The following is a 26,087-nucleotide window of genomic DNA, read 5'->3' as shown; positions in this document are numbered from 1 at the left end:
TTCTCTCACAATGAGATTATATCTTAAGAAAAATGGATAACTCAAGCACATAAATGTAATTCATACTTTCATTGACAAGTTGCATATTGTCAGAAGGCCACTCAACTCATTCCTGAGGGAAAGTATCCAGCCGCTGCTAGGCACCTTACCCCCATCCCCCACTCTCCACCTCCCACCAGAAGAGACATTTATCATAGTACATTAAAATGATCCAAACTAATTCAATTTGCTTACTTTATTTTTAACGCAGATGATGCAGCCAATACTCTATCAAATATCAGCTAGAGACAGCAGCAACATATTGTCAGTCATATGCACCATGTCTATGTGTCCTGGTTAAAGCGTTTGGCTGTTTTTTGTTTAGATTGGAAGAATGATTTAAGCAGGCTGCAGATAAAGATTTACAATTATGGTTAATTTTATCTCTGGTTTAGAAGAAAACCTGAAAGAAACACAACTTTGTCTGCGGACAACTAACATCTTTTGAGAAGTGATATGCTGACTGGTAAAGGATGAGACTGAGCACTCAGCATATCAATCAATCTCCAGCACATCTTCCCGGCAACACAGCCAGGGAGTACTTTCAAAAAGATGCACATAATCTAGGATATAAAAAAATCATTTTTAAACCCTTGCTTACTCTATTAATATACTGTAGTCAATAATGTTGATCTGGCTAAGAAAGACTTGCATTTATATAGCATCTTTCACAACCTCAGAATATCCCTAAGTTCTTTATAACCAATGAAGTAATTTTTTTGAAGTGCAGACACTCTGGTAATGGAGGAAATGCAGGAGCCAATTTGTACACAGCAAACTCCCACAAGCAACCATGTGATGATAGCCTGATAAGCTGTTTTTAGTGATGTAAGTGTTAAATGTTGGCCAGCTTACCAGCAGAACTCCCCTACTGCCATGATATCTTTCAAATCCACCAGTTGAAGCCTCAGTTTAAAGCTTCATCTTTCATCTCTGTCGGAGGCACCTCCAACAGTGCAGCACTCCCTCAATACCAGCACTGAAGGCTCAGCCTAAATTTTGAGCTAAAGTTGTTGGAGTGAGAGTTGAACTCTCAATATTCTGACTCGGAGATTGAGCCACAGCTGACAAGATTAGAACTAAATGTGGAAAAGGATGGGTGCAATTATGTTGCCCGCGCTTTTAGTGATTAACATTTTGCTTTAAAGCCAATTAGATGGGTGAAGTAGTGTGGGTATGTCAGTGTGCCATGCTGCAGATTGCTGGGTAATGGGTTTGTGGCTGTTGTTCTCATCTTCCTCTCTTTGGTTGTACCACCAGAAGGAGGCAGTGAGAAAGTAACAGCTGGCTACAGGAAGAAAGAATCAAAGACATGATTGGTCTTCTATCCCCTCACACCTACTCCGCCCATCCCAACTCAAACGGGGTGACTGCCACCAGGATAGCAGACATTCACCAGCATGATGGTCTGTGCAGGTCACTCATCAACTGCATGCTGAATGATTGACACTCCTTGTGGTTTTGATACATCTCCCCTTTGAGTTGTAGCACACACAGAGGCCATATGTGTACAATTGATGACATCTTGTTTGATACGATCAGTGAATTACTGGGTCTATGTACCTAGCATCACACCAGCAGTGAGATTCATACATGACATTGCTCAGTTGTGTGGTAGGCAGAATATCTTTTTGGACTGAAGGCAGCATCTGTTAGTGGAAAATACCAGTTGTGTAGCGAGTGCCTAGTATCTGCAAGAAAGGACTTGCTTAAAATGATATAATTGATTGTTCAAATTTTTTGAGATACCTTGCCTTTCCCTTTTGTACGGTGAACTGACCACCGGATCATGACCTCCTGGGTGTCCATACTTCTGCTACAAGGATACCTGCAGGTGACACGTGAAGATGGTGGACATTGACACTGACAACTAGGAGATAGTCACTGATGGCCGTGAGGCTGACTGTTTGGAAAGACGTTGGAAGAGGCGACCAGAAATGAAGAGCTTAGCTGGCCTAGATGAGGGTCCAGAGAAGACAGAGGGCAGTGAATCATGCACCTTCTCAACCCACTGTCTTCCTCTACAGCAAATGGGCAGATACTACCATGCCAGAGAGGAGCTCCTGAACCACACCAAGCAATGCTTAACACAGCTGACCACCACAGTGCCAACTATCATCTCACAAGATTGAAGGCTACGTTTATAATCTTGTGTGAGTGAGCCTTATCGAATGCCTTCTGGAATTCCATATGGACAATATCCGTAGGCACTTCCCTAACAACCATGCTCGTGACCTCCAGAAGAAAATTCAACAAGATTAGTCAAACATGATCTACCCTTCACAAATCTCTGCTGATTCTCTTTGATCAACTGATATCTGTTCAAATGCTCAGTCACTAATAAGACTAATAAGTCTACCATTTCCTTATTACCAGCTATATAAATACTGTGGCTGCAAGAGCAGGTCAGAGGCTGGGGATTCTGTGGCGAGTAACTCACCTCCTGACTCCCCAAGCCTGTCCACCATCTGTAAAACACAAGTCAGGAGTGTGATGGAATGCTGTCCTATTTCCAGGGTGAGTGTGGCTCCAACTTAAGAAGCTTGCCAGACTTCTGTAATAGCTATTATATCCTGTTCTTTAAGTTGAACTCATGTTTATAACCCACTTGTTTTACTTCTTATGCTTTTCTTATTGGGCTGAGCAGAGAACAAATTGCAATGTGACCCACGAGTGGCGTGTGAGGAGTGTGGGTATAAAAGAATAATATGAATGACTATCACCCTCCCTCAGGTTTTTAAAATTATGTAATTGATTAAAATTAGAGCTAATCAATTATATTAGAAACTGAGTGTGTTACGATGGTGCCAATAGAGTGACAGTGTGTAACACGCGGTGTACAAGGTGAGACTATGTAACACAGTGCAGTTAGATTGTGATCTCATAATCGGGGTTTGGGGATAGCAGTCCATGATTACTCCATGCCTGCGCATTGCATTGCAAGCAGCCTGTTAACTTTGTGTTGTTTGGTGTTTTAATTGATATCTGTGTCCAGTCAGCACCACCCAAACTGTTCAAATTGGGGATACATATCAGCAAGAAGCCCAATACCGTGGATGGCTAGCACTACTTGAGGCAACTTGCGGCTCTTAAAGAGGAGGCACATTTGGCTGGAAGAAGTGCAAGGAGCCCTTTGTGAACTGAATTTGTGTTGTGAAAGATTGAAACATATATGATCATGCGAGAAAATGCATCAATGTTTGCAATAATAGACTGGAGGTCTTGGTGAAAGACATCAAGAGAAGGACAGGTACCCTATATTTACGGAGGGTACAGGAAGCTTTCAATACATATTTTCAGGAGGCAATGGGAGGTCAATCCCATGGCTACTCCTTCATAATGGTCAGGCTGTGCAGTATGTAGCATACTAGCACAAATCTCGATATCCCCTTAGTTGAGAACAGAGCAGACCAGGCAATGGGAGCATTGCTTGACACTACCAATGGTGAGCTGTACAATGTTCCTGGTGGCAACATGGCTCTCATTATAAGCCTGCTGTGCACATGTGTGTGTGTTTCTAATCAGAATCATGAGCCATCTCATAAGTGGATAACTCTTGTTACCCAGTAGCCATCCATTGACTTCTGATGGTGGGTCAAATACAGCTGTCATTTGAGGGCTGCCTGCAGAATGACAGAACCATGACTCTTGCTGCGTAATGGCAATTGATCTGCATAATGCACTGCTTGTGATCACACATCAGCTGCACATTGAGGGAATGGAATACCTTTCTGTTTATGAAAATGGCGCATGAAAAGGAATGTCTGTGCTATCATTGGTATTCTGCACTGTGGGAAGCCTGCAATCCAGACAAACCTTTGTGCTTGCTCTGCCTATTTGTCTCTGGCAAGGGAGAATGAGATGAAAGTATCTCCCTGTACAGAGAGCCTGAGCGACCTCTCTTTACAGCATTGTACTGCAAATTAAAGGATGTTGCTTATACCTCTTTGCCCAGACACATAACAGTTAACAGTAATAGGCACCATGACAGCCATGGGCAACTTATCCTTGCCATGCTTTGAGGTTTCGGTTGTGTGCCAGCAGTTGGTCAATTTCACTTATAACCACTTTTGTGAAAGAGGGAAACTCATACATTGGTCCTTACTGCGGTTCAGATAAGAGAATCATTTCCTGAAGACCCTCGGTGGAAATAGACTCCTGCTTGGTGTCCTTAATTCTTCCCTTCTCCTCCTCCTTCTCCCTCTTCCAACATCTTGACCTGCTGTTTGCAGCCTCTCTTCATTCCTGGTAAAGTTCAATTCTCAGAGTAAAGCCTACTAGGCCACTCCTTTCAGCACAATAAAGGAAATGTCTGAAGAAGAATGTCAGCAGCAGCCAGACCACTCCCCGAAGACTATTCAAACCGAAGCCAAGCATGGCAAAATTCCAAAAATGCGTACAATTGCAACAGCAGTCAGGGGAAGTATGCTAGCAACTAACCTGTAGATAGTTCATGATTCCTTTAAACAGCGCAGGTGAGGAGGTCCTTCAATCATTTAATGTTGTTCTCAGCTTCACGAGGTTAAGACAGGGTGTTGGCTGGATGGTGGAGTTTGAAAGTGGCAGCGGTGCTTTAAATCAGTGTTACACAGTGATTCACAACATGAGCTCACTGCTGTGCATGCTGCCGGCAGTCGTTGGGTACGCGCTAGCAAACGCCTTTACCAAAGTGGTGTCCTGCGTGCTTCCTATTGAAAATGCGCAATGCATTTCACACCCCATTTTTGAGCTATATATGGCCATATAGCACATAAAAAAACAAGTGCCACATGACACAATTTAGCCCTTCTAGTGTGTAATGTGAGACTGTGTAAGATGATGCTATATAAACTGACAGGGTGTAACATACAATGTATAAGGTAAGTGTGTAAAATGAGCTGACAGTGTAATATGGGCCATAAACATGGTCAGATGTGTGAACTAACCATGGCAGTTTGTTTTGGAGGAGGAAGGGATCGAGTGCCTTTGATTCTTGCTGTATTAGATTAATGTGGTAGAAATTTACTGCACCATATGGGTAGCTTCATCCCTACAGAGAAGTTAAGGTCAGGATTTCCTGTATTAAATCATAAATCTTTTTTCTCTTCCCAAAGGTAAGAGAGATAATATTTGGTGAAGGGACCACTGAATTCTATAAATATTTAGAGGGCTAGATTTTCCTGCTGAAGGCATGAGAGCTCAGCAGACCAGACACACTTTACAAAATGCTAACAATAAGCTGCTCACGATCTTTAATCCATTAAAATGGACAAAACAGTGTGGGCAGCTGGTCCCCTAACTTGTAATAAATACTTCTGCCCATTTCAGCTCTTAGATTCAGTTACTGTAGAGGAAAATCTACTGCAGGACTTCTTTAGGGCAAAGGAACATTAAGTAAATTGTTTTTTGGCCATGATTAGGGAATAACAAGATGGGTGGATGAAGAATTGTGAATATAATTGGAGTGTCACAAAATACTAGGATTTAATAGCTGACATGATTTCAAAATATGGCTGTAAACAGAATTAATCTATCATGCACATACAGGTGAAAGACAAGGCTTTTATAAGATTTTATTCCTGGAACATAGTGACTTTAAAATCCCTCATTTTAAGTGCATATTCCTGTGAAAATGACTCAGTCATACTTGACTTAGTATTTAGGATAAGGCCTCACAGGTCCTGTGCACTTAGCCAATGATGCCTGGGTCTCCTCATTAGAGAGTGAGAGCCCAGCAACAGATGGGTTTGCACAAACCTCATTATTAACTGGAAAGGATCCCAACTAGTGTGGGAGAAGACTGGCCTCAACCCACCATTGAGCATAGTGTTGATGTAAGTATATGGGATGTTGGTACTCTTTTATCATCGTTGTGGGTTTTAGCTTAGGTTGTCCTTGGTTAGGATCAATAGAGGCTGCTGGAGGCAAGGCTGTTGGTAAACTTTACCTTTTATTAAACATTCTTCTAATTCTATACAGGACAAGGCTTAGCACGAGGCTTCAAACAGAACCATCTCCCAGTATGCTCTGTTGTCATGTGCTCTTACATCACTAATGATGTAGATTGTCTATTTACATATTTAACATTAACTCTTTACGCTACAGTTCCTCCCTTGTCTCTGATTCTACTTGAGACATTATTTACATTATCCTACAATGCCCTCTGAAGTCTCTGCCTTCATCCCTGATTCACAGAAATAATCATTGTGGTGGTTTCATCAATCACCCCGAGCTTATTCTTTGCTCTTTCGGAGGATGTGTAGGATTAAAGTTTTTTTTTATTCTTTCATGGGATGTGGACGTTGCTGGCAAGGCCAGCATTTGTTACCCCCTCCCTAATTGCCCTTGAACGAATTGGTTTGCTGGGCCATTTAACAGGGCAGTTAATTAAGAGTCAGCCACATTGTTGGTCCGGAGTCACATGTAGGCCAGACCAGGTGAGAATGGCAGAATTCCTTCCCTAAAGGGCATTTGTGAACCTGATGACTTTTAAATTGATAGTTTCATGGTCAACATTACTGAGACCAGCCTTCAATTCCATATTTTATTAATTGAATTTAAATTCCACCAAATACCTTGGTGTGATTTAAACCTGTGTCCCCAGAGTATTAGACAGGCTTACTAAATCCAGTGAAGTTACCACTATGCCACCATCTCCCTGTTCTCCATGTTCTCTGTTGAATTTGATACGAGTAGTGTGTGAATCATCAAAGGTTACCAGCTCACTGTTAAGGTCGTCATCCTGATCTGGGTAACTGGTCCATTCCATTGAAGGTCTTCATATTGTAGATATGAGTGCGCTTCTGTTTCTTCTCACTATTCCATTTTCAGTCTCCACAAAATAAGATCATACATCTAGTGATTTTCTCCAAAACCTGGCCTCCATGGTTTTGGTCACAAATCCATACTGACTCTCCTGCCTGGAGTTGTGGTAAGTTTTATACTCTATGGTGTTGATTATAGTTTCCGGCTCGTGTTGCACGATACTCATCCTCCTTCTCCCTTACTCTCTGTATATCTTCTGCCTTAAAGCATGGCATAAGTGCGTGCAGAAGAGCAGGAAATTGACTCCGCGGTCATCTTCCCATTTTGGAGCGGTGTGGTACGGTAGCTCAACAGTGTCAAGCTGATACAGTAATTTTTCTTCAACAAAGCCTTTACTGTCTTTACTTCTTGTTCGGCCTTCCATTTGCTTGTGACTATCTGAGTGAGCTAGTCATGTGGACAAACCTTTAGGCTTCTGTGAATTGCTTAAAACATTTGTTAGCAAACTGTGGGCTGGAATGCCATGCTTCACAAAATTTCTTTCAGTAACGTAATGACAGCTTCCAAGGTGGGACAACACAAATGCTTAACCTCATTCCACGATGCAGTTTGAAATAATTTCTTCTAATGATTTTGAGATCCCTGGCCACCAAACAACATTTCACTCTCTGGCTTGACATTTTGTAATGCCCAGGTGTACCTGGTGTATTCTCTGAATTATCTCAAGTCTGAGGACTCTAGTTATGACCAATCTCTCATAATAAATCATCATGTTATCCATGATACTGAGGTGTCTTCATTGCTTAAAGTTTTGCTTCAGGATGAAATTACTTGGAATGTGTTCTGACCATCCTTTGATGCAGTAGTTCTGAATTTGAGTACACTTTTCATCTGCTTTTTGTGCCTTTTGAATTTGATTTCTGTGTTGTTGCTGGTAGAAATTTTGTGGTTAATGAAGTATAGAACTCCACATCTTCAATAAAATTTATGCCTTCTTGTTGAGCCTTTCAACAGGAATGTGTGACAATGCGTCCACTGTAGTTAGTTGTTTTCCTTGGACGTACTCGGTTGCAGCATCAAATCTCATCAATCTCAAACAAAATCTCTGCACTCTTGGCGGCATATTTGCTCATTCTTTAGCATTTAATAGTGTAACTAACAGTTTGCGCTCTATCTCAATGATAAACTTTAGGCCTAAGACATAGTTGGCAAACTTCTCGTGAGCACATGTAGCTGCTGATGCTTCTTTCTCAATTACAGCATATCTTTGTTCCATTTCAGTCAATGATCGAGGTGTGTAGTACACTGCTCTGTGTATATCATCTCTCTGGGTCTGAAAGAGCCCTGCTCCTACTCCATTTGATGATGCATCTGCGGCAACTATCGTAGGCAGTTCTGGATCATAATGAGCCAATGTGATTGGTGAAATTAGCATCTGTTTTATCCTTTTGAACAAAATTTGTTGATATTCTTCCCAACACCGTACTTGATCTTGCCTAAGCAATTGTTGCATTTACATGTCCCAGGATAGGCAAGAGCTTTCCTACTTGATTCACTATTCCCATGAAGTGCTGAAGCTCTGCAACATTGTGAGGTAGTGGAAATTCTTTGATTCCCTTGGGTTTTTGAGGATCAGCCCTGATGCCTGATGTGTGAACGATGTGTCCCAGAAATGTAATGGTTAGTTGCGAGAACTCACATTTATTATTAAGGGTTAGTCCTTTATCTTGCAAACATTGCAACACGCTCTCATTCTGGCAACATGCTCTGATTTTGTGGTCCCATGGATCAGGATGCTAACAATGTGACAGGTGACCCCTTTTAACCCTTCTAGAATACTTGTCATCATCCTCTGAAAAATCTCTGGTGCTGCTGCAATATGAAAGGGTAGTCAATTGAAGAAATATCTCCCAAACGCTGTGATGACTGTTGTCAATATTTTGGATTCCTCATCCAAAAATAGTTACCAAAACCACTATTTGCATCTATTTTGTAAAAATTGTGTTTTTTGCTAGCTTTGCCAGACTCCCAACCACAGACACCAATGGGCGAACCTCCCTTTCCACTGTTTTATTTAACTGTGTGAGGTCAACACAAATTCGCAGTGAACCATTTGGTTTTGGTACTTGAACCATGCCTGAGCACCAACTTGTAGGTTTTGTAACAGGAGATTGCTGCCTGATGCAGCATTGACTTCATTTCTTGCTTCACCTTCTGTAAAAGTGGGTATGGAACTTTCCTTGGGCTGAACAAGCACACTGGTTTGGCATCTGGTCTCAACATGATGTGATAGGCTCTTTTCAGCTTCCCAAGACCTCTAAATAAGTTTGGAAACTGTCCTGAATTTTTTCAGTTTGTCTTGGCTTCCCATTTCTTCTACTTTATAGATGAGTTGTCGATCTGTACAAGATTTTTGGCTTAGTAGTGAACACTCTTGGTTTTGAAACATGTACAAAGTTTCTGTGATTTCTCTTCCTTTGTACTGAAGTTTAGCAGTCAACTGATCATTGCCCTTCAATTGAATGCCTCTGAACCTTGGAGTTGTATCATTGATGGCTGGAGGAAGCCTTGTTTTAGCCACTGTTCTGTGCTTGAAAGAACTGAAACTCCTTCTCCAATGTCTAATTTGAAGTTTGTTTTATGTCTGTCTGCCGTAATGTCTATGCTCTGATAGTTCTCATTAGACCCTGTAATTTCTTCCAAGAATGGCATTTCATTTGCATCTTCAGTTTCTCGAATGCTACTGCTTTAATTGGCTTCTCTTTAAATTTACAGGAATGGCACCCCACATTTCTGACTGGACACTTCATGCCAATGCAGCCCTTTCCAACACAAAGTGTCCAGACACTGTGTAATGGCGGCTTTGCTCTTTCCCTATTTTTGAGTAGGTTCGCTGCTACTTCTACATCCTACAAGCTGCAAAGTGTCAGTTGTTTTTCTCCACGAATTCTCCCTATCACCTCAAATAAATACATAACTTTGCTTTCTCACTTCTGCCTTACTTGTTAACTGCAGCCTTTGATACCACTAAATCCTCCCTCAACTGTAGAAAATCTGATGAAGTCTCCCCCACAACAATGTGATCCTGAATAAATTCGTCTTTCAGGGCTGCACATTTGCAATTCTCAGCTAGTCGATATAAATCTTAATGAAGAAATCTATACTCTCTCCCGATCTTTGGATGTATCTTTTGAACTTCACCTTTTCTACGATTGTGCACCTTTGAAGGCTGAAATATGAATCAAAAGCTTTCATAACATCTTTGAATGATGCTATTTCTTCATTTATGCCCTGTCTGACTAATATGTCACTTGCACTGCTGCCTATGATGTAGGGAAGGGTACTGGCCTATTCCTTGCTCGACTTCTCTGCTAGTCCTGAAGCGGTTCTGTACCTGGTAAACCTATGATGCCACTTCTGCCACTTCTTGACTTGATCCAGTCTTCCATGTGTGCAAAGAACTCTGGTAAGGGTAAGATTTTATCCATGGGTTTTCCTCACTCTAGCCTTTCTTCAAGTTCTGTTGGCAATTTTCCCACATTTCCCTTTCGTCAGTCATTTTGCTTGTTGCTTTTTCACTCGCTGGGTATTTCTCCCTCTGCCTTCAATCTTGCTAGGATTTTTTACTTGGTTTTTTTCCCTGTTGTCTTTACAGCTGCCACGATCTGTTAACATCTTAGTGGGTCTTAGTTTAGGTTGTCCTTGACTAGGATCAATAAAGACTGCTGGAGGCAAGACTGTTGGTAAACTTTACCTTTTATTAAACATTCTTCTGACCACATACAGGACAAGGCTTAGCACAAGGCTTCACACAGAACCATCTCTTAGTAGGCTCTGTTGTAATGTGCTCTTACACCACTGATGACGTAGACTGTCTATGTGCACATTTAACATTACCCCTTTGCACTACATCTCCCCCCTAGTCTCTGACTCTATTTGTTACATTATTTACATTATCCTACAGGTACTCCTTCCTCTTTCTTCATCACCAGTTTATTGTTTCCTGCTTGTCCTTGCATATGAAAAAAAGAAAAAACTTGTGTTTCTGTAGCATTTTCCAAAATCTCAGGACATGCCAAAGCATTTTACAGCCAGTGAAGTATTAAGAGTAGTCATTGTTGAGGAATTTTGAGGAATTTCAAACTATTGGGAGCTTCTTATCTTTCTCAGGTAATAACAATGCCAGTTACGGTAATCACCACTTTGTGTAAACATTACACCAAACTGTACGCATGGCTTACCTCCATTTTTTTCTGTTACACAAAATACTCACATTATTCATCCATATGTGTACTGATTCAAAGCTCCCATTCAGCTTATTCTAAAAATCAAAAAGGAAATAAAAAACCTATCTAACCCAGGCTTGTCTTCAGACTGATGTGTCAGAAAGCAGGTAACTCAATTAATGGAAATTCAGCCTATTACAATTGGATTAATCCTCATGCAATAGCTGCCAAAACTATTGTCAATTTTTCCCCTTAAAACTCGGTTAATCTGTGGCCTTGCCTAACCTCCCTGTCTTCTGTGCTACGTTGGAGATGAGTAAAGGGTTCTCATAAACTTTACTCTTGAAATGTTGTCCCTCATTTCGCCCACTCCAAACTCTATCCTTTATTCTCCCTCTGCCCTCCCAGAGCTGTGAAGGGCAATACTGGAATGAAGACGAATGTTCAGATCAAACTGCATCTTTAACCATCTTATATGACAGATTGCAGAAGGTTGTTTAAGGCCAGCAATGTTAGGAATCGCATTAGTTCCACCATGAAAGAAGAAGGAAGTAAAAAAGACATCCCATAGCACATTACAGCCAATGATGTGCTTTTGAAGTGTAGTCACCCTGTAATTTGTCAACCTCGACATTGAACTATAACTGCTTCACCAGTCATAAGACTAAAACCCTGTAAGTTGTTGAAGTCCTCATACCCATTGCTCTGTACTAAAGTTGGTATATTCAGGCGCATCTCCGATTACTGTCTCAGTGTGGAAATTGATCAACTGAGGATTCACCTCCACCCGATTTCCCACACTTCTACCCCCTCACTGTCTCTTTCTTCCCAGTATCACTATAAGGTCCCCCTTGTCCTCACCTTCTACCTCACCAGCCTCTACATTTAACGGATCATCTTCCACCATTTCTGCCACCTCCAGCACAATGCCACCATGAAACAAATCTTCCTTTTCCCTGATTTCTCAAAATTCTGAAGGTACAAATCCCTACGCAACATTCTGGCCCACTCCTCCATCACCTCAACATCCTGTCCCCTTCCCATGTAAGTGCAGGAGATGCACACCTGCCCTTTTACCTCCTCCCGTCACACTGTCTAATGGCATCAAACAGCCATTTCAAGTGACACAGCGATTTACTTGTACTTCTTTCAATTTAATATACTGTATTCACTGCTCACAATGTGGGCCAGGATTTTCTGGTTCCACTCACTGTGGGACGAGAAATTCCCACCCGAAGTCAACGGACCTTTGGCTGGTCTGTGAAATTTTCCGTCCTGTCCATGATGATTCCTGCCACAGGCAGGACTGGTTAATCCTGGCCAGCGTCTCCTCTACAATGGGGAAAACGAATGTAGATTGTGTGACTGCTTTAAGAAATTGTGACTTAGAACTTCTAATCACTTCCATTTTAATTCTCTATCCCACTCTGACCTCACCAACCTTGGGCTTTTACATTGTTCCAATGAATCTTAATGCAGGCTTGAGGAACAGCATCCCATCTTTCACTCAGGCACTTTACAGCTTTTGCACTCAATATTGACTTCAACAACCAATGATTCCATTTACTCAGAGAAGTGACGGTAACGATTCTGCTGTAACCATTTGCACCTCTTCTAAGCTTATCTTTTTTTCTATATTATCCCCCTTTTTGCCTGGCACCATCATCACTTAATTTGTAAGGTTCCTTTAAACTTTGTCCTTGATTTTACAGCTGACCTGAATTAGGGGCTGTGCCTGATTTATCCCAATTTTGTTGATTTGGTTTTCATTTAAAAGATTATCATCACTTAATTTAATTACTCCTGCCCTCCATCCTATCACTGACCTTCCCTTTGTTCTCTCCTCCCCCTCCCCTGCCCCTGTGCTTGTTTATAAACTATTAAAGCTCTAACTGCTTCTAATGAAAGGTCATCAACCTGAAACATTAACTCTGCTTCTCTCTCCACAGATGCTGTCTGACCTGCTGAGTATTTCCCACATTTTCTGTTGTTATATGTTCCCTGCAGTGGTGGATGAAATGGCCAATTCAAGGATTATGGGCACACACCCATCTGACAACATCCATAAGTGTCACAATAACAACCGAATTATGAATTGTGGGAAAGTAGGCCCGCCAATAGCAACCCTTATGTGAAACTACTTTTACATCATAAAGATTTTTGAACTATTTAATTGCTTAGCAAATAGTCTATTTCAGACACAAATAACCATTATCAGGGTGGGATTGAAACTGAGGGTTCGCGTTGCTGTAATAATAACTATTAAGTGTACAAGAGAATATCAGAGCCTAAACAAACACTGACTTCTCCATTATCACTGCATATGGTCTTGCTTTAAAGGCTTTTGAACAAGCCACCCCTTTAAGGTGACTGAAAAAACTAAATTCTGTTCTTATTAAATGGAATTCTAATATGTTTACCATGTTTTGGCATCACTGTCTTTAATTCTGTTTATAATCCAGCCAACTGGGCTATGGTGACTGAATAAGACAAATTCTTTGTTTATTACTCAGCATTACAGAATTTCCCTGGACATTCAAGAGTGTTTCCGGAATTGTGCTCTGTGATTCTGTCCATTTTCCCAGAGACACTACAAAATGAGTGGCCTTGTCTTCAAATAATCAGCTGTTGTGTTATTAGGGGAGGAAGATTGTGCATGATCCATACACACAATCTGGAACAGAGATGCAAAGAAGTCATACACCAGCAGATGTCCGTGAATTAACATTTTTCACCCAACACATGCATAATGAAAAATGTTAATTCACCCGCATCTGCCGGAACCGTTAACCTACATGAGGTCACACTCACACATAAACAAACCACACAGTTCTAGTATGCAATAATGGACACTAAAGCCTTACATATAGTACTGCATTGTATAAAAATGTTGTGTATTCAAACCATTCCCCATTCACTTCCATTGTTTAGAATTGCAGTGTATCCAAATTATTCCCATTCACTGCTATTGTATAAAATTGCTGTGTATCCAAGCCATTGCCCATTCATTCCTATTGTATAGAATCCAAATGGACTAATCCACTCCTCATTCTCTGCTACTGTATTGAATTCCATTTGACCAATGTACTTCTCAGTCACTCCCATTGTACAGAACCTAAACATATCAAACACTTCCATATTTACTCCCATTATATTGAATGGGCCAATTCCAGCCCAGTTCTGATGTGAGCATCGAATGTCCTCAAAGTAACTATGCATAGTCTGCAGTCAGTTAAACTCTGTCAGCTCCTTAGGTCCAGTGTGATATAACAAAGTCTGATGTATAGTCAGTCCAGCTCCACATTCTACAGTCAATCTGATTCAGCACAGCCATCAAACCCTGTTCTGTCTGTGCAGAAAAAAAGAAAGACTTGCATTTATACAGCTCCTCATGTTGTCCCAAAGTCCTTTTTATATAAGTAAATACTTTTGAAGTGTGGCCACTATTCTAATGTAAGAAACAGAGCAGCCAGCTAGTTCACAGCAAACTCCCACTAATACAAGATGTTAATAGCCAGACAATCTGTTTTTACTGTTGTTGGGGTTGAGGGATAAATATTGACCGAGACAATAAGTTGAACTCTAACCTTTCCATACTATCAGCTTGACTCAGTGTACCAAATAGTTAAAACCTTCACTGACTTAAAAATTCTTTATCAAATATTTTGTTTATCTGTTGCAGTGAGGTAAAATCCAATGGTTGGAGGTGGAAGTATTAAAAATATCTTAAATGTAGTTTTGAATGCAATCTAAGATCAGAACCAACACTCTTCTGCACAACTTGTATTATGTGGCATCCTGCTGTATAATTAGTTAAGCCCATTCAATGGCTGCTATGAGACCACTCCTCTTTTTTCTTTGCTATCAATAAGAATGTATGCAGTCAAACATTACCATTCTGTGGTGCGTTTTTCAGATTAGTCCAGCAGGGCAGAAACATTTAAAATGTGTAATGACATTTATCTACCTTCTCAGTATCTAATCTTAATATGGTACTAACTCTAATGAAAAACACTCTTATTTACTGTTCAAAGGGAAAGAGATTTAAGTCAATGCAGATGTTTTCAGGTTCTTTGTATGTCTCCTCTCACCACGCTCCTGTTCTGACCAGACAAGCTCCAGGTTTCATGATCCTATGTTTTCATTACAAAATAGGTCTGGTTGATTGTGGGTAGTATTCATCTTGTTTATAACCAGCAATGGACAGAGTAAATTTGTATTGTTTTAATGGAACAGGCCTGTAGGAGACATAAGCCAGGATTTTACAGGCCCCACCATGGCGTGTCTACCCCCCACCCCGGCAGATGCAGCGAGCCATTTAAATCTCCATTCGGTTCGGTGGGACTATAATATCCTGCTGGGCAGGATCCTGGCCATAGAACATTATATTAACTCATTCAAAATACATTCACTTGCACAGAGTTAAAATCAGGTCCTATAGTACCATTGACATCACGTTAGAAAGGGAAGATGTTTACATCTGTGTACCTGACAGCTGCCAGTGCATGGGAGCATAGTAGTTATACTACAGGACCCATAATATGGAGGCCTGGACAACAATCTAGTTCAAATCCCATCATGGCAGCTAAGGAATTTAAATTCAGTTAAGTAAATTTGGAGTAAACAAAAAAGTCTAAGTAATGGTGACCATGAAGTTACTGTGTTGTGGTAAAACCCCATCTGGTTTGCTAACATTCCTTAGGGAAGGAAATCTGCAGTCCTTACTCAGTCTGGTCTATATATAACTGCAAACCTATAGCTATGTTGTTAACTTTGCCCTCTGAAATGGCAAAGCAATCTACTCATTTGTGTTCAAGAAGGCAGCTCACCATCATCTTCTTAAGAGCAATTAGGGAGGGGCAATGACCCCCTATATCCTGAATGAACAAAATTATTTCCCATGCTGTATTGTAAGAATATAAAAACACAAGAAAAAGAAGATAGGGTAGGCCATATGGCCCCTCAAGCCTGTTCTGCCACTTAGCATGATCATGGCTGATCTCCTGCCTCAACTCAACTCTCCTGTCTGCTCTCAATATCCTTTGGTTCTCTGAAAGACTAAAAATCTGTCCATCTCAGCTTTGAATATACTCAACCTACACCCACTAAGGTAGACAATTCCAAAGATTTACACCCTCTGAGTGAAGGAATTTCATCTTATCTCAGTTCTAAATGATTGATCCTTTGTCCTGAAGCTATGCCCCCATGTTCTAGGTTCCACAGCCCAGGGAAAAAACTCTCAGCATCTACATTGTCAAGCTCCTTCACAACCTTGCATTCTTCATTGCATCCAGATCTTCCGCTCTCCGAATGGTTGTACCCTGAAGGTACCCTCCAAGAATGCATTGGGGGACTCCTCAGATGTCCCCATGTGCTAACTGCATGGGAACTGCCTGGGAAGTTTCAACTTCTGATGGGCAAGTCTTCTGGAACCCCAGAAACTCTAAAGTCGGAGACTCTGATATGTTCTGACCTACTTACCAAAATTGTTACCCAGAAAAGTTTGAAAGGTTAAAACCAGTTCTAACTACAGGTAACAATACTAATGATCCCCCCCCACACCCCCAACCCCGAGTACCCACTGGACAACCAACTATCCACCCCTTACCACCCAACTACCCCCTCCCAACTCCCCCAGCTATCCCCTGAACCGACTACCACCCCCGACCCCCTGACTACCCACTCGACTGCTCCAACTAACCTCCCAAAGCCTGACTACCACCTCTGACCCCCCGACTAACCCTCCCAACCCCCTGACCCCTGATTACCTGACTACTCCCCATCCCCCAAGTACCCTCCCAACCTCCAGACTGCCACCCAACTCAGACTATCCTCACAACCCCCTCTCCAAGATTCCCCCACCCATTCATCCCCTGAAGAGCCCCCAACCCCGCAACTACTCAACTACTTCCCACTACCACCAACTACCCCCAGAACCAACAAACCCTGACAACCCTCCTGACATCCCACGTCCCCCTCCACTCCCCAACTGCTCACTCAACCTCCTGACCACCCTCTTGATCCGGTGACTACCACCTCCACTCCCCCGATTACCCACCAACACCCAGACTACACCCCAAACTGACTATCCTTTGACCTCTCCGACTGCCCTCCCGACTCCCCTGACTAGCCCCCAACCATCGGCTACCCCCCCAACCTAACTATCCCCCAACACTCCCAAAAACCCCCCCACCCCCAGCTACCCTGCACCCCCGACTGCCCTTATCCTCCACCCCTACTACTCCACCCCTTGCTACCCCCCACCCCCAACTACTCCCCTAACCCCACCCTGCCTACCCATCCACCTCCACCAGCTTCCCAACCCCAACTGCACCCCACATCTCCACCCACTGAACCCTCTTGACCCACTCTACCCCCTCAACCACTTACCTGCCACCCTACCCCTCACCCACTTACCTTGCACACTTACTTTCTCCCAGTAGTTTGTCGAAGTTGCTTTCAAGCAAAGGGGCATTTCAAATTACTGGTAAAAAGGGGCATGGCTTGATTCTCTTGATGCTCCTGCACTCCAAGGGAAGGGCTCCACAAGTAGGTGCACTCCACATTTCTCAGGAAGCCTGGTTCGGAAGTCCAGGCGAGAAATGTAGAGCTCCAGTGTAAGCTAAGAAAATAGGACACTTCCCCGAATTATACTACATCTGCCACCTTGTTGCCCTGTACCTACAGTGCACTCATAACCCAAGGAGCAATTCCTAAGTCAAGAGGAGAACCCTGTTGAATGCCTTGTCACTTGTCATTGCTCCAAGATAGAGCTTTTACTTTTTATTATAATTTTCTGCCCCTATTACCATCCCAGTTTTCAATCCCACTAGCTAATATTCCATTAACTCGATTAGCGTTAGCTTTCCCTTAAAGAATTCTAATGAAGCATGAACTATTAAATGCAAACACTATTAAACTTTGGACTCTTTTTAAAGCTCGAAGCCTACCATAAACTTAGTATAAATGTTTATTTTATCTCCAATGTTAAAACCGTAATACAGTCTCATCTTCTCCGATTTCTGGACCACCCAAGGCAAAGGCGGGTGACCCCCACCAGTGTCAGTCCCACTTCCAGGAAGTGTGCAGGAGTGATTAATTGATAACAATCCATTTGAAACCCTGTCAACTCTCCCCTGCCTCCTGGGGAACATATGGTTTTCACTTAGCAACCTCCATCTTGTCCCCACCCCTAAAAATTACACATCAAAAATAGGAACTCACCAGAGAGAGGGGTTCAAAACCTGTATCCCACCAAGTTAGTCTGACACACAATTGAGCTCCATCTAGTCTGTTTTTACCTTTGTAATTATATAGAGTTAAAGCTGTATAAATGAACATTGTGACATGATTTACTTTGTAAATAATCCTGTGCATTTGAGATTTACACTGACTGTTGGTGTTTGCTACCCCTCTCTCCCATTCAAGCTATGTGACGTATAGACATTTGGTAGTACAAAAGTTGAGTATTGCTGAAAAGAGAGACATGTCGAAGCTTTTTGTCTTGTGTTCATCAGGACACTTTGCAAGAATACCAGTGTAAAGGGAAAACAACAATTTATACTCTATGTGAAGGGAGTGCTGATTGGTTGACAAGTGGACTCTGATTGGCAGAGGCGTTGCCATGGAGAATGCACCAGTGATGGTGACTGACAGTTAACTGCCAAGCATTGTTTGAAATTTAAACCAGGCAGCTTCACCCTGATTAATCAAGGCATTGTCCTGAGGAATGAGTCAGCAAATAGCTGTTACTTATCTTGTTTAGCTGAAACAGGCGCAATATGTGTATATGTTCTTTCTGTCTGCAAAGAACAGGGCCCCATGTATTGATATATGTAGCTTCCAGTACATGCAAATGCGCTGCACTGCAAGCCTGACTGACAATCTTAAATTGGTTGTCAGTGTAATTCTTAGCACACTGAGAATTATTTAGCAACTGTTGTCTAATTGTGGAATCATATCTAATATTGGATACTGTGTTTTGAGTTTTGCAAGCACAGGCTGGTTGATACGGTCTATACATTGCTAATCAGGGTCAAGTTGCCTGGTTTAAATTTCAAACAATGCTTGGCAGTTAACTGTCAGTCACCATCACTGGTGCATTCTCCATGGCAATGCTTTTACCAATTGGAGTCCACTTGCCAACCAGTCAGCATGCTCTTTACATACAGTATAAATTGTTGTTTCCCCTTAAAATGGTATTCTTGTGAAGTGTCCTGATGAGTGCAAGACAAAAAGCTTTGACAAGTCTCATTTTTCAGTGGCACTCATGTAACATAGACACAGTACTTCTAAAGTAATTCCATCTTGAAGCTCTTGAGATTTTGACAGTGTGTTAAGCTGCTAAGTAAATGCAAGGTGCAAATGGGGGAAGGGAAGATGACAGAATTGGGATTAATTAAGGATCGAAAGCTAAAAGACACATAACCATTTTTGAGTTATGCAACAATTTAGCATCCAGACTACTGACTGAAAATTAATTGAGATTAATTCTCTTCTTGCTTTATTGCATTCAAATTGTAAGTAGATTTTCATTCTTTGCAGTAACATTTCCATTCTTTAAATGGAAGAAGGCATAAATCACATCCAAATCAATGAATAACCTGCCTGCAGAATGCACAAACTCTTTTCTATTCCGGATTACAACCAATCACTCTTGATTGTCTATTATTTACAATTGTCATCCTTTTTTCAACTTTCCAATAAGCCATCTTTGCTTCTCGCCAATTGTGAAAATACAATAAAAATTGATTTGTGCAAAGCAAAAGCTGATGCTATAGTGGGGAATATGGCACGGGGGAGACATACTTTCAAGATAATGCTGCAAGGAATGGTAGTTTGCACATTTATTAATGTGATTCTCTGATCATTCCATCCCCTTGTGACCAGTTACCAAGCAAAACTGTCGGAAGCCCCAGAACCAGATTGTTTATCTGTGCGTGACTTGTCCATTACTGTGCATGGCTCCAGAGAGTGAGGATAAGCCTCAAGAGAAGATAGAAAGATTTTTTATTACCCCAAGCCACACCAGTTATTCTGTCCATGTGGGATTCATGTTTTATTTCAGCAGCGCAAGGGTTAATGTCGGAGCGCGCACGCTGCCCTTTATGTCACGTTGAATCGCACTTGATAAAACCCAGGTGCCTTGAATTGCCAAAATCACTTTACATGAGTACAATCCTTACTTTTCCCAAATTGCTTTGTCTGACCCTGGGACTGAACATTTAATCCGATTGGAATCACAGGAAATAATTACTGCGAGTCTCTAACTGTTGTCTTTGCCTATTTGCCAGTTTTTTTTTAGCCTGATGCCTTAACTGCTGTTTGCATTAACAAGACCCTTTGACTTTCGAGACTGCTTGGCTGGTTCTCCATGAAGAAACCATTGTCCTCACTAAGTTTTTCAACGGAGGTGAATCTACACACACATGTTAACTCCCTCCTCCCTTTAATGTCACTGATGTTTGTAGCTCCTCCACTTACTATCAGCAGGATGATGGTTTCTTGCCCAAGCTACCAATGGGCATCAATTCCCACTGATATTAATGTCACATTACATGTTTATTGTCTGTAGGAAGAGCCATGCTGACCCCTCCCCGCTGATCTATTTAGCCTCTTTATTTACGTTCCCACCCTGTGGTTCCAACAAAAAAGGATTTGAAAAATACATGACATTACCAGTCATATGATTAGTAATCATAAGCATCATATTAATATAAATACATAAAGCAAAGTTAGTATAACACAGAATATACTAGTTGGCCAATCAAAAAAAAGACATTTGTGAAAGACCGCACTTTTATATCAATTCATCAGTTTCATGGTCACTTTTACTGGTATCAGAATTTCCTTTCCAAAATTTTTTTAACCGAATTCAAGTTCTCCACATGCCATGGTGGGACTGGAATTCAATTTGCTCGATTTTTCAGCACCCCCCCACCTCCCCTCACCCACCACGACCCCCAGCACCCCCGCACCAGCAGGCATGTTTTCTGCAGGGTCAGGGGAGAGCAGATGAAGACAGCCCACTGTCTTCCTGCCCACCCCTAACCCGGTCCCCATAATACAGTAGGTGTATGAACGCCAAAATCGGCAGCCCATCCGCCATTTTTAAATACATAATTAATGGGCAATTGAACTTGTTAACAAGTCAGTTGACCCGAAAACACACAGTGCATGCCATAAAATGGTTGGTTTGGGCAGGCAGGTGAGATTCAAAAGACCATTTTTTAAATAGCTTTGTGGAAAAGGCAGAAAGGAGGGGATCGTGCACCTTTTGGAAGGTGCCCTGTGTGCATCAGAGGCACCCGCGCCCCGCCCCACCCCACACCAAGACGTTCCTCCCTGCTCACACTCTCTGATCCCTTCCTGCCCTAAAAGCCCAGGACTTACTTTAGCCCAGGGTCCATCGATCTTCTCCATGGGCCTCCTTGCAGTCCCAGCAGCACCCACTGCTGAGCAATGGCCAACCCTCACCTGCTTAAGGCCTCCCTCAGCGTGTTATTGCAGCGGTGCAGCCTTGTCGTCCATCTGTCAGTGTGGCACTGACGTTCCTTCCCGGTGGTGAGCAATATGTTCACCCTCCATACCCACCCCCCGCCTTCCCCCATAAAGTTCAGCCCAATCACTCTGGATTATTGTCCAGGCCGTTTAGATTATTTTACCATTACGTTACCTGAGCCTTTGTTGCTTTGGGCACAGAAAGTGCAGCAAAATCGAGTGAGGAAGAGTTCATGTTCTTAATAGAGCCCACACAATTCCTCATCTATTCATTGGCAATGGATTTAAAATACAATCAGGTTGCACTCCTACAAGGGCTCCTCCACACCAGATACCATACCTTCGATAAGCGCACACCCTCCAATAGCCCCAAGCACAGAAATACAAAAACGTGCCTCTATTAGTTTCACTGGAAACCTGTGAAACTTGAGAGGTCTGTGGGTTCTGACATTACTCTGTGGGATAATAGCCTCAGAATGCTGAACATATTGGTCTGAAATTACTCTCTCCAACATCAACAACAACTTGAGGACAAAGGCGGAGAAAAAATTAGAAAGAAAATTTAAGGCTTAGGCAGCTAAAGGCACGGCAGCCTGTGAACTAGATGTTAACCTATTTGCAAATAAGAGGCCTGGTACCCCTGTAGTGACATTGTAGAGAGGAATTTCAAACAAACAGTGACAGTCATATACTCCTAACTCACAGCTTAAACTCAGTTATTATCAGTATTATTGCATCCTAATTCCTCTCATCTATAGATTGCTCTTCTCCTTTAACAAATTGCTACTTTTAAGATAATACTTCTTGTTGTTAGTTCATGGGATAGAGGTGTCACTGGCAAGGTCAGCATTTATCCCCAATCCCTAATTGACTTTGAGAAGGTGGTTGTGAGCTGCCTTCTTGAACTGCTGCAGCCCATATGGTGTAGGTACACCCAAAGTGTTAGGGCGGGAGTTCCAGGATTTTGATGAAGGAAAGGTGATATATTTCCAAGTGAGGATGGTGAGTGACTTAGACCAGAACTCGGAGGTGATGGTGTTCCTTTGCGTCTGCTGCCTTTGTCCTTCTTGACATTAGTGGTCACAGATTTGAAAAGTACTGTTGAAGAAGCATTGCTGAGGTGTTGCAGTGCATCTTGTAGATGGTACCCACTGCAGCCATGCAATGCCGGTGGCAGAGAAAGTGAATGTGAATCTATGAAAACTTGGAAAATGTGAAAATTGGTGCCTACATGCTAAAACATTTTCAAAGGGAAAATATAGTCCAGAGGCTGCCATATTAGCAATAACTACTGTTGATTAAATCTAATCTCTTACTGTGACTTTTTCTTTAAAATATATACCCCAGCTTTTATCATTTAAACCGATTTGTAATGTATTTCACCATCTCTCTGTCACTGCTTCAGGTAAAAGAGAACGAGAACAGTTTTAGACCTGGAATGGATTTTAGGAAAATTTGGATTCCGATGATCAAATATTCTATGTTTCCATTCATGTTGAGACCATGTTATCTGTGGCATCCAAGCAATGCAGATTGGAATGTTAGATTTGCAGTCTGGATTGGAATTATCTTTGTAAAGTGATGTTAACAGCTCCAGCATTATGTTTCCTTTGGCATTGATCCTGCACCCTGCTTTTTCAATGTTGAAATGAATCAAGCTCTAATGGCTTAACTTGTAGTACTAAAGTACCAAATTATCCAATTGTTAGGGTTGCGACAAGCTGAGCTGCTATTTCTTCATGCTCCATCGGCATTCCAACAGGGAACTGTGGGTGGAATTTGGTCTTTAAATCAATAGAAAAAAAGCTGGGTGGGGTGTAATCAAGGCTGATGGTTCTATGAAGGCGTCCGAAGGTTAGTGACTCCTTACCTAGGGGCTTTTGGATCAGTGATGTCCTGCTTGGCAAGGCCAAATATCTGAAATTGTGCTTGGAAGCTGAAGCTTGAGCGTACTCAGAAGTCTAGACGAAAGGAATCTCGAAAGGTGAGATAGAAACCCTGGCGGTGGATACTTGTAGAAGTCGTCCGAGTGGGAGCGATTTTTGGAGAGAATTCCAAGGCAAAATCTTCAAATGTGGAGATTGGAAATCCTCATGAGAAAGTCAAAGGGCAGAATCTTCTAGTCCCGTTGGCAGTGGGCATCATGGAGGGTGGGGGGGGTGAGGGGGGAGAATTCAACGTGAGGAACAGAAATCAATTTCACGCCAGCGTGAAAGCAACACAGGATCATCTGATGGTGTCTACCAAGGCAGAACGCAAATCCCACTGGACGCCAGCTTGAACACGATTTGCATCCCGCTAATGCGATGCAATATAAGGCCCAACTGGAGTCATCCCTCCACACTTAATTTACCGTTACGCCGGCAGGAAAACACACCGGCCCAGAACACACGTGGACAAGCATGATGTACAGAATTCAGAACTCACCTTCGGGGCCTTGCTCAGATCGTGGATATCCAGGGTGAAGAAGATACTGGAGCCCTTCAACTACCGGCCCCTGGACGAACGCATACATCACATGCTGGGCAGATCCTTAAACAAATGACTCCATCACGAAGCAGCTCTCGGAAGGTAGGAGGTCTTTGCTGACGCTTCAGGCCTGCTTTGGAATATCACGGTCTTGGCCATGGGCTGCTACGGTTGATCAGCGATGTGGGGGGTGGGGGTTGATGTGAGAGGAAGGTCTAGGTGTGAGTAGGTGAGGAAGGTACAATGGGGGGCTGGTGAGGTTGGGAGGGGGAAACAAAGGCGTCAGGAGGGTTGAGGTTGAGGGGGGCCTAAGGTGTTGGGGGGGTGAGGTTGGGAGGAGGGGTCGAAGGTGTTGGTGGAGGAGGGAATATGGCAGGAGGAGGGCGTAACGGGGGATAATGCTGTGTGGGAGATAGGTGTAAGGGAGAAGGAAGGAGTAAGGGAGTGAGTTCGGAGGGGTTAATCTATTCAGGGGTAGGAAGGAGTTTGGAGAGGGGAAGGAGGGGGTAAGGATGAGGGAGGGAGTAGGGGTGGAAGAGGGAGTAAGTGGGGGTGGGGCAATGTCCAGGTGAACAGCAAGGGAGGGGTCTGTGGAATAAATGACTGCCTCCTGGGGAACAAATTGAGGATGGGCATGGTAGGAGGGAATGATGAGTGTGAGGGGAGGCAGAAATAGCCATTAGAGTGGGAGGGTGAGGGTGCACAGGTAACGGTAGAAGGGATGGTGAAATGGTTGGTAGGGACATGGAGGCAGACACAGACCATGGGGGTGGGATGGAGGAGGTTGGGGAGGGATTCTCCAGGAGGTAGGGAACGTGGATGTTCACCTGGACATCCTAGAATGATGAGGGTTCGGTTTGGTAGGTAATGGTGGGGAGGTGGAAGGTGATGCCAGAGGGGGGTCCACAGTGATGGGGAAAGGACATGGGTGACTGTGGGAGGGGAAAGGAAGGGGGTGCTGATAATAAACTTGACTATGACCATGGTTTTCAAATTGAAAGTGAGTAGAGCCTCAAGTTAGATGGCTGAATGGGGGTGCAATCAGAAGGTGAGCAGAGATGCAGGTCAGCTCAGGTGGACAACTGCAAGAGAACCCAAACAGGCAGCATTGAAAATGCTTGGGACAGTGAGATGAGTGTGATGGATGTAGGCTCTGTGTCCCTTGGAGAGTGCTTGCACCAGGATCCGAAAGGCCCTGCCACACTCACATTTCTCCCTCCAGAATCACTCATGGTCCAGCTGTGTGTAGCTGAACTGCTAATGGGGGGGAGGGGTTGGGATGCAGGGGGAAGTCTTGCGAAGCCTGTCAATGAAGCTGAAAGATAACATTACACAGATATTCAGTGAAAGTTAATATATTTTCAGATTATAAAGTGAAAAAATGTGTTCACCCGTGCAACCGCTTGTGGTCATATTTCATGATTTTTCTAGGCCTACCACTTCTTCTAGGAACTGCCCTGACATCCACAGCAGGGGTGGAGACAGCCTGTGCAATGTTTGGCCCTGTTGTCTCTGATGACTTCAGCCTGCGTCCTCTGGACAGCCAAGGCCTGGGGACCCCGGCTTGCTTTGGCTGTCCTCCTGTGGGCCAGCTGCTCCCTCTGCGGTGACAGAGGATGAGGCTGAGGTGGTCATAGGCAAAGCGGACTCAGAGGGAGTGGACAACTCTGAGATTCCTGACTGGATGACCCAGGGGTGTTCAGCTGCCACTCCCCCTCCTTTGGGTGCCCGAGGACCCAGGTCTAACTCCTTGAGGGGGAGGAGTACCTGGAGGGACCTCGAGTTGCCCCTTTCCCTCTCACGTTGCCACTGCAGGAACTCACCCATGGCTACTGCGATGGAGTGCAGATCTGCACACATCTCTGCATTCTACTGGACCAGGGTCTCCATGGCATCCACCATTCTTCTCAGGGAGACCTCCATACGGACTGGTGGAGGGTGTGGGTAAGCACTGTGTCAGGTCTTCCAGGCTGCTTATTTCCAGCTCTTCAATGGAGGAGGTGTCCTCTTGGTTGGAGGTGAGGACCTGAATGGAGCTGAAGGACTGATGGCTGAGGGTGTCAGTCACTTGACAGAGCCCCCTGTGAACCAAAGTAGAGATAATTAGTG

The sequence above is a fragment of the Carcharodon carcharias genome, chromosome 20 (genome assembly GCF_017639515.1).
Source record: "Carcharodon carcharias isolate sCarCar2 chromosome 20, sCarCar2.pri, whole genome shotgun sequence".
NCBI classification, from domain to species: Eukaryota; Metazoa; Chordata; class Chondrichthyes; order Lamniformes; family Lamnidae; genus Carcharodon; species Carcharodon carcharias.
Note: the sequence above shows the minus strand (reverse complement) of the source record.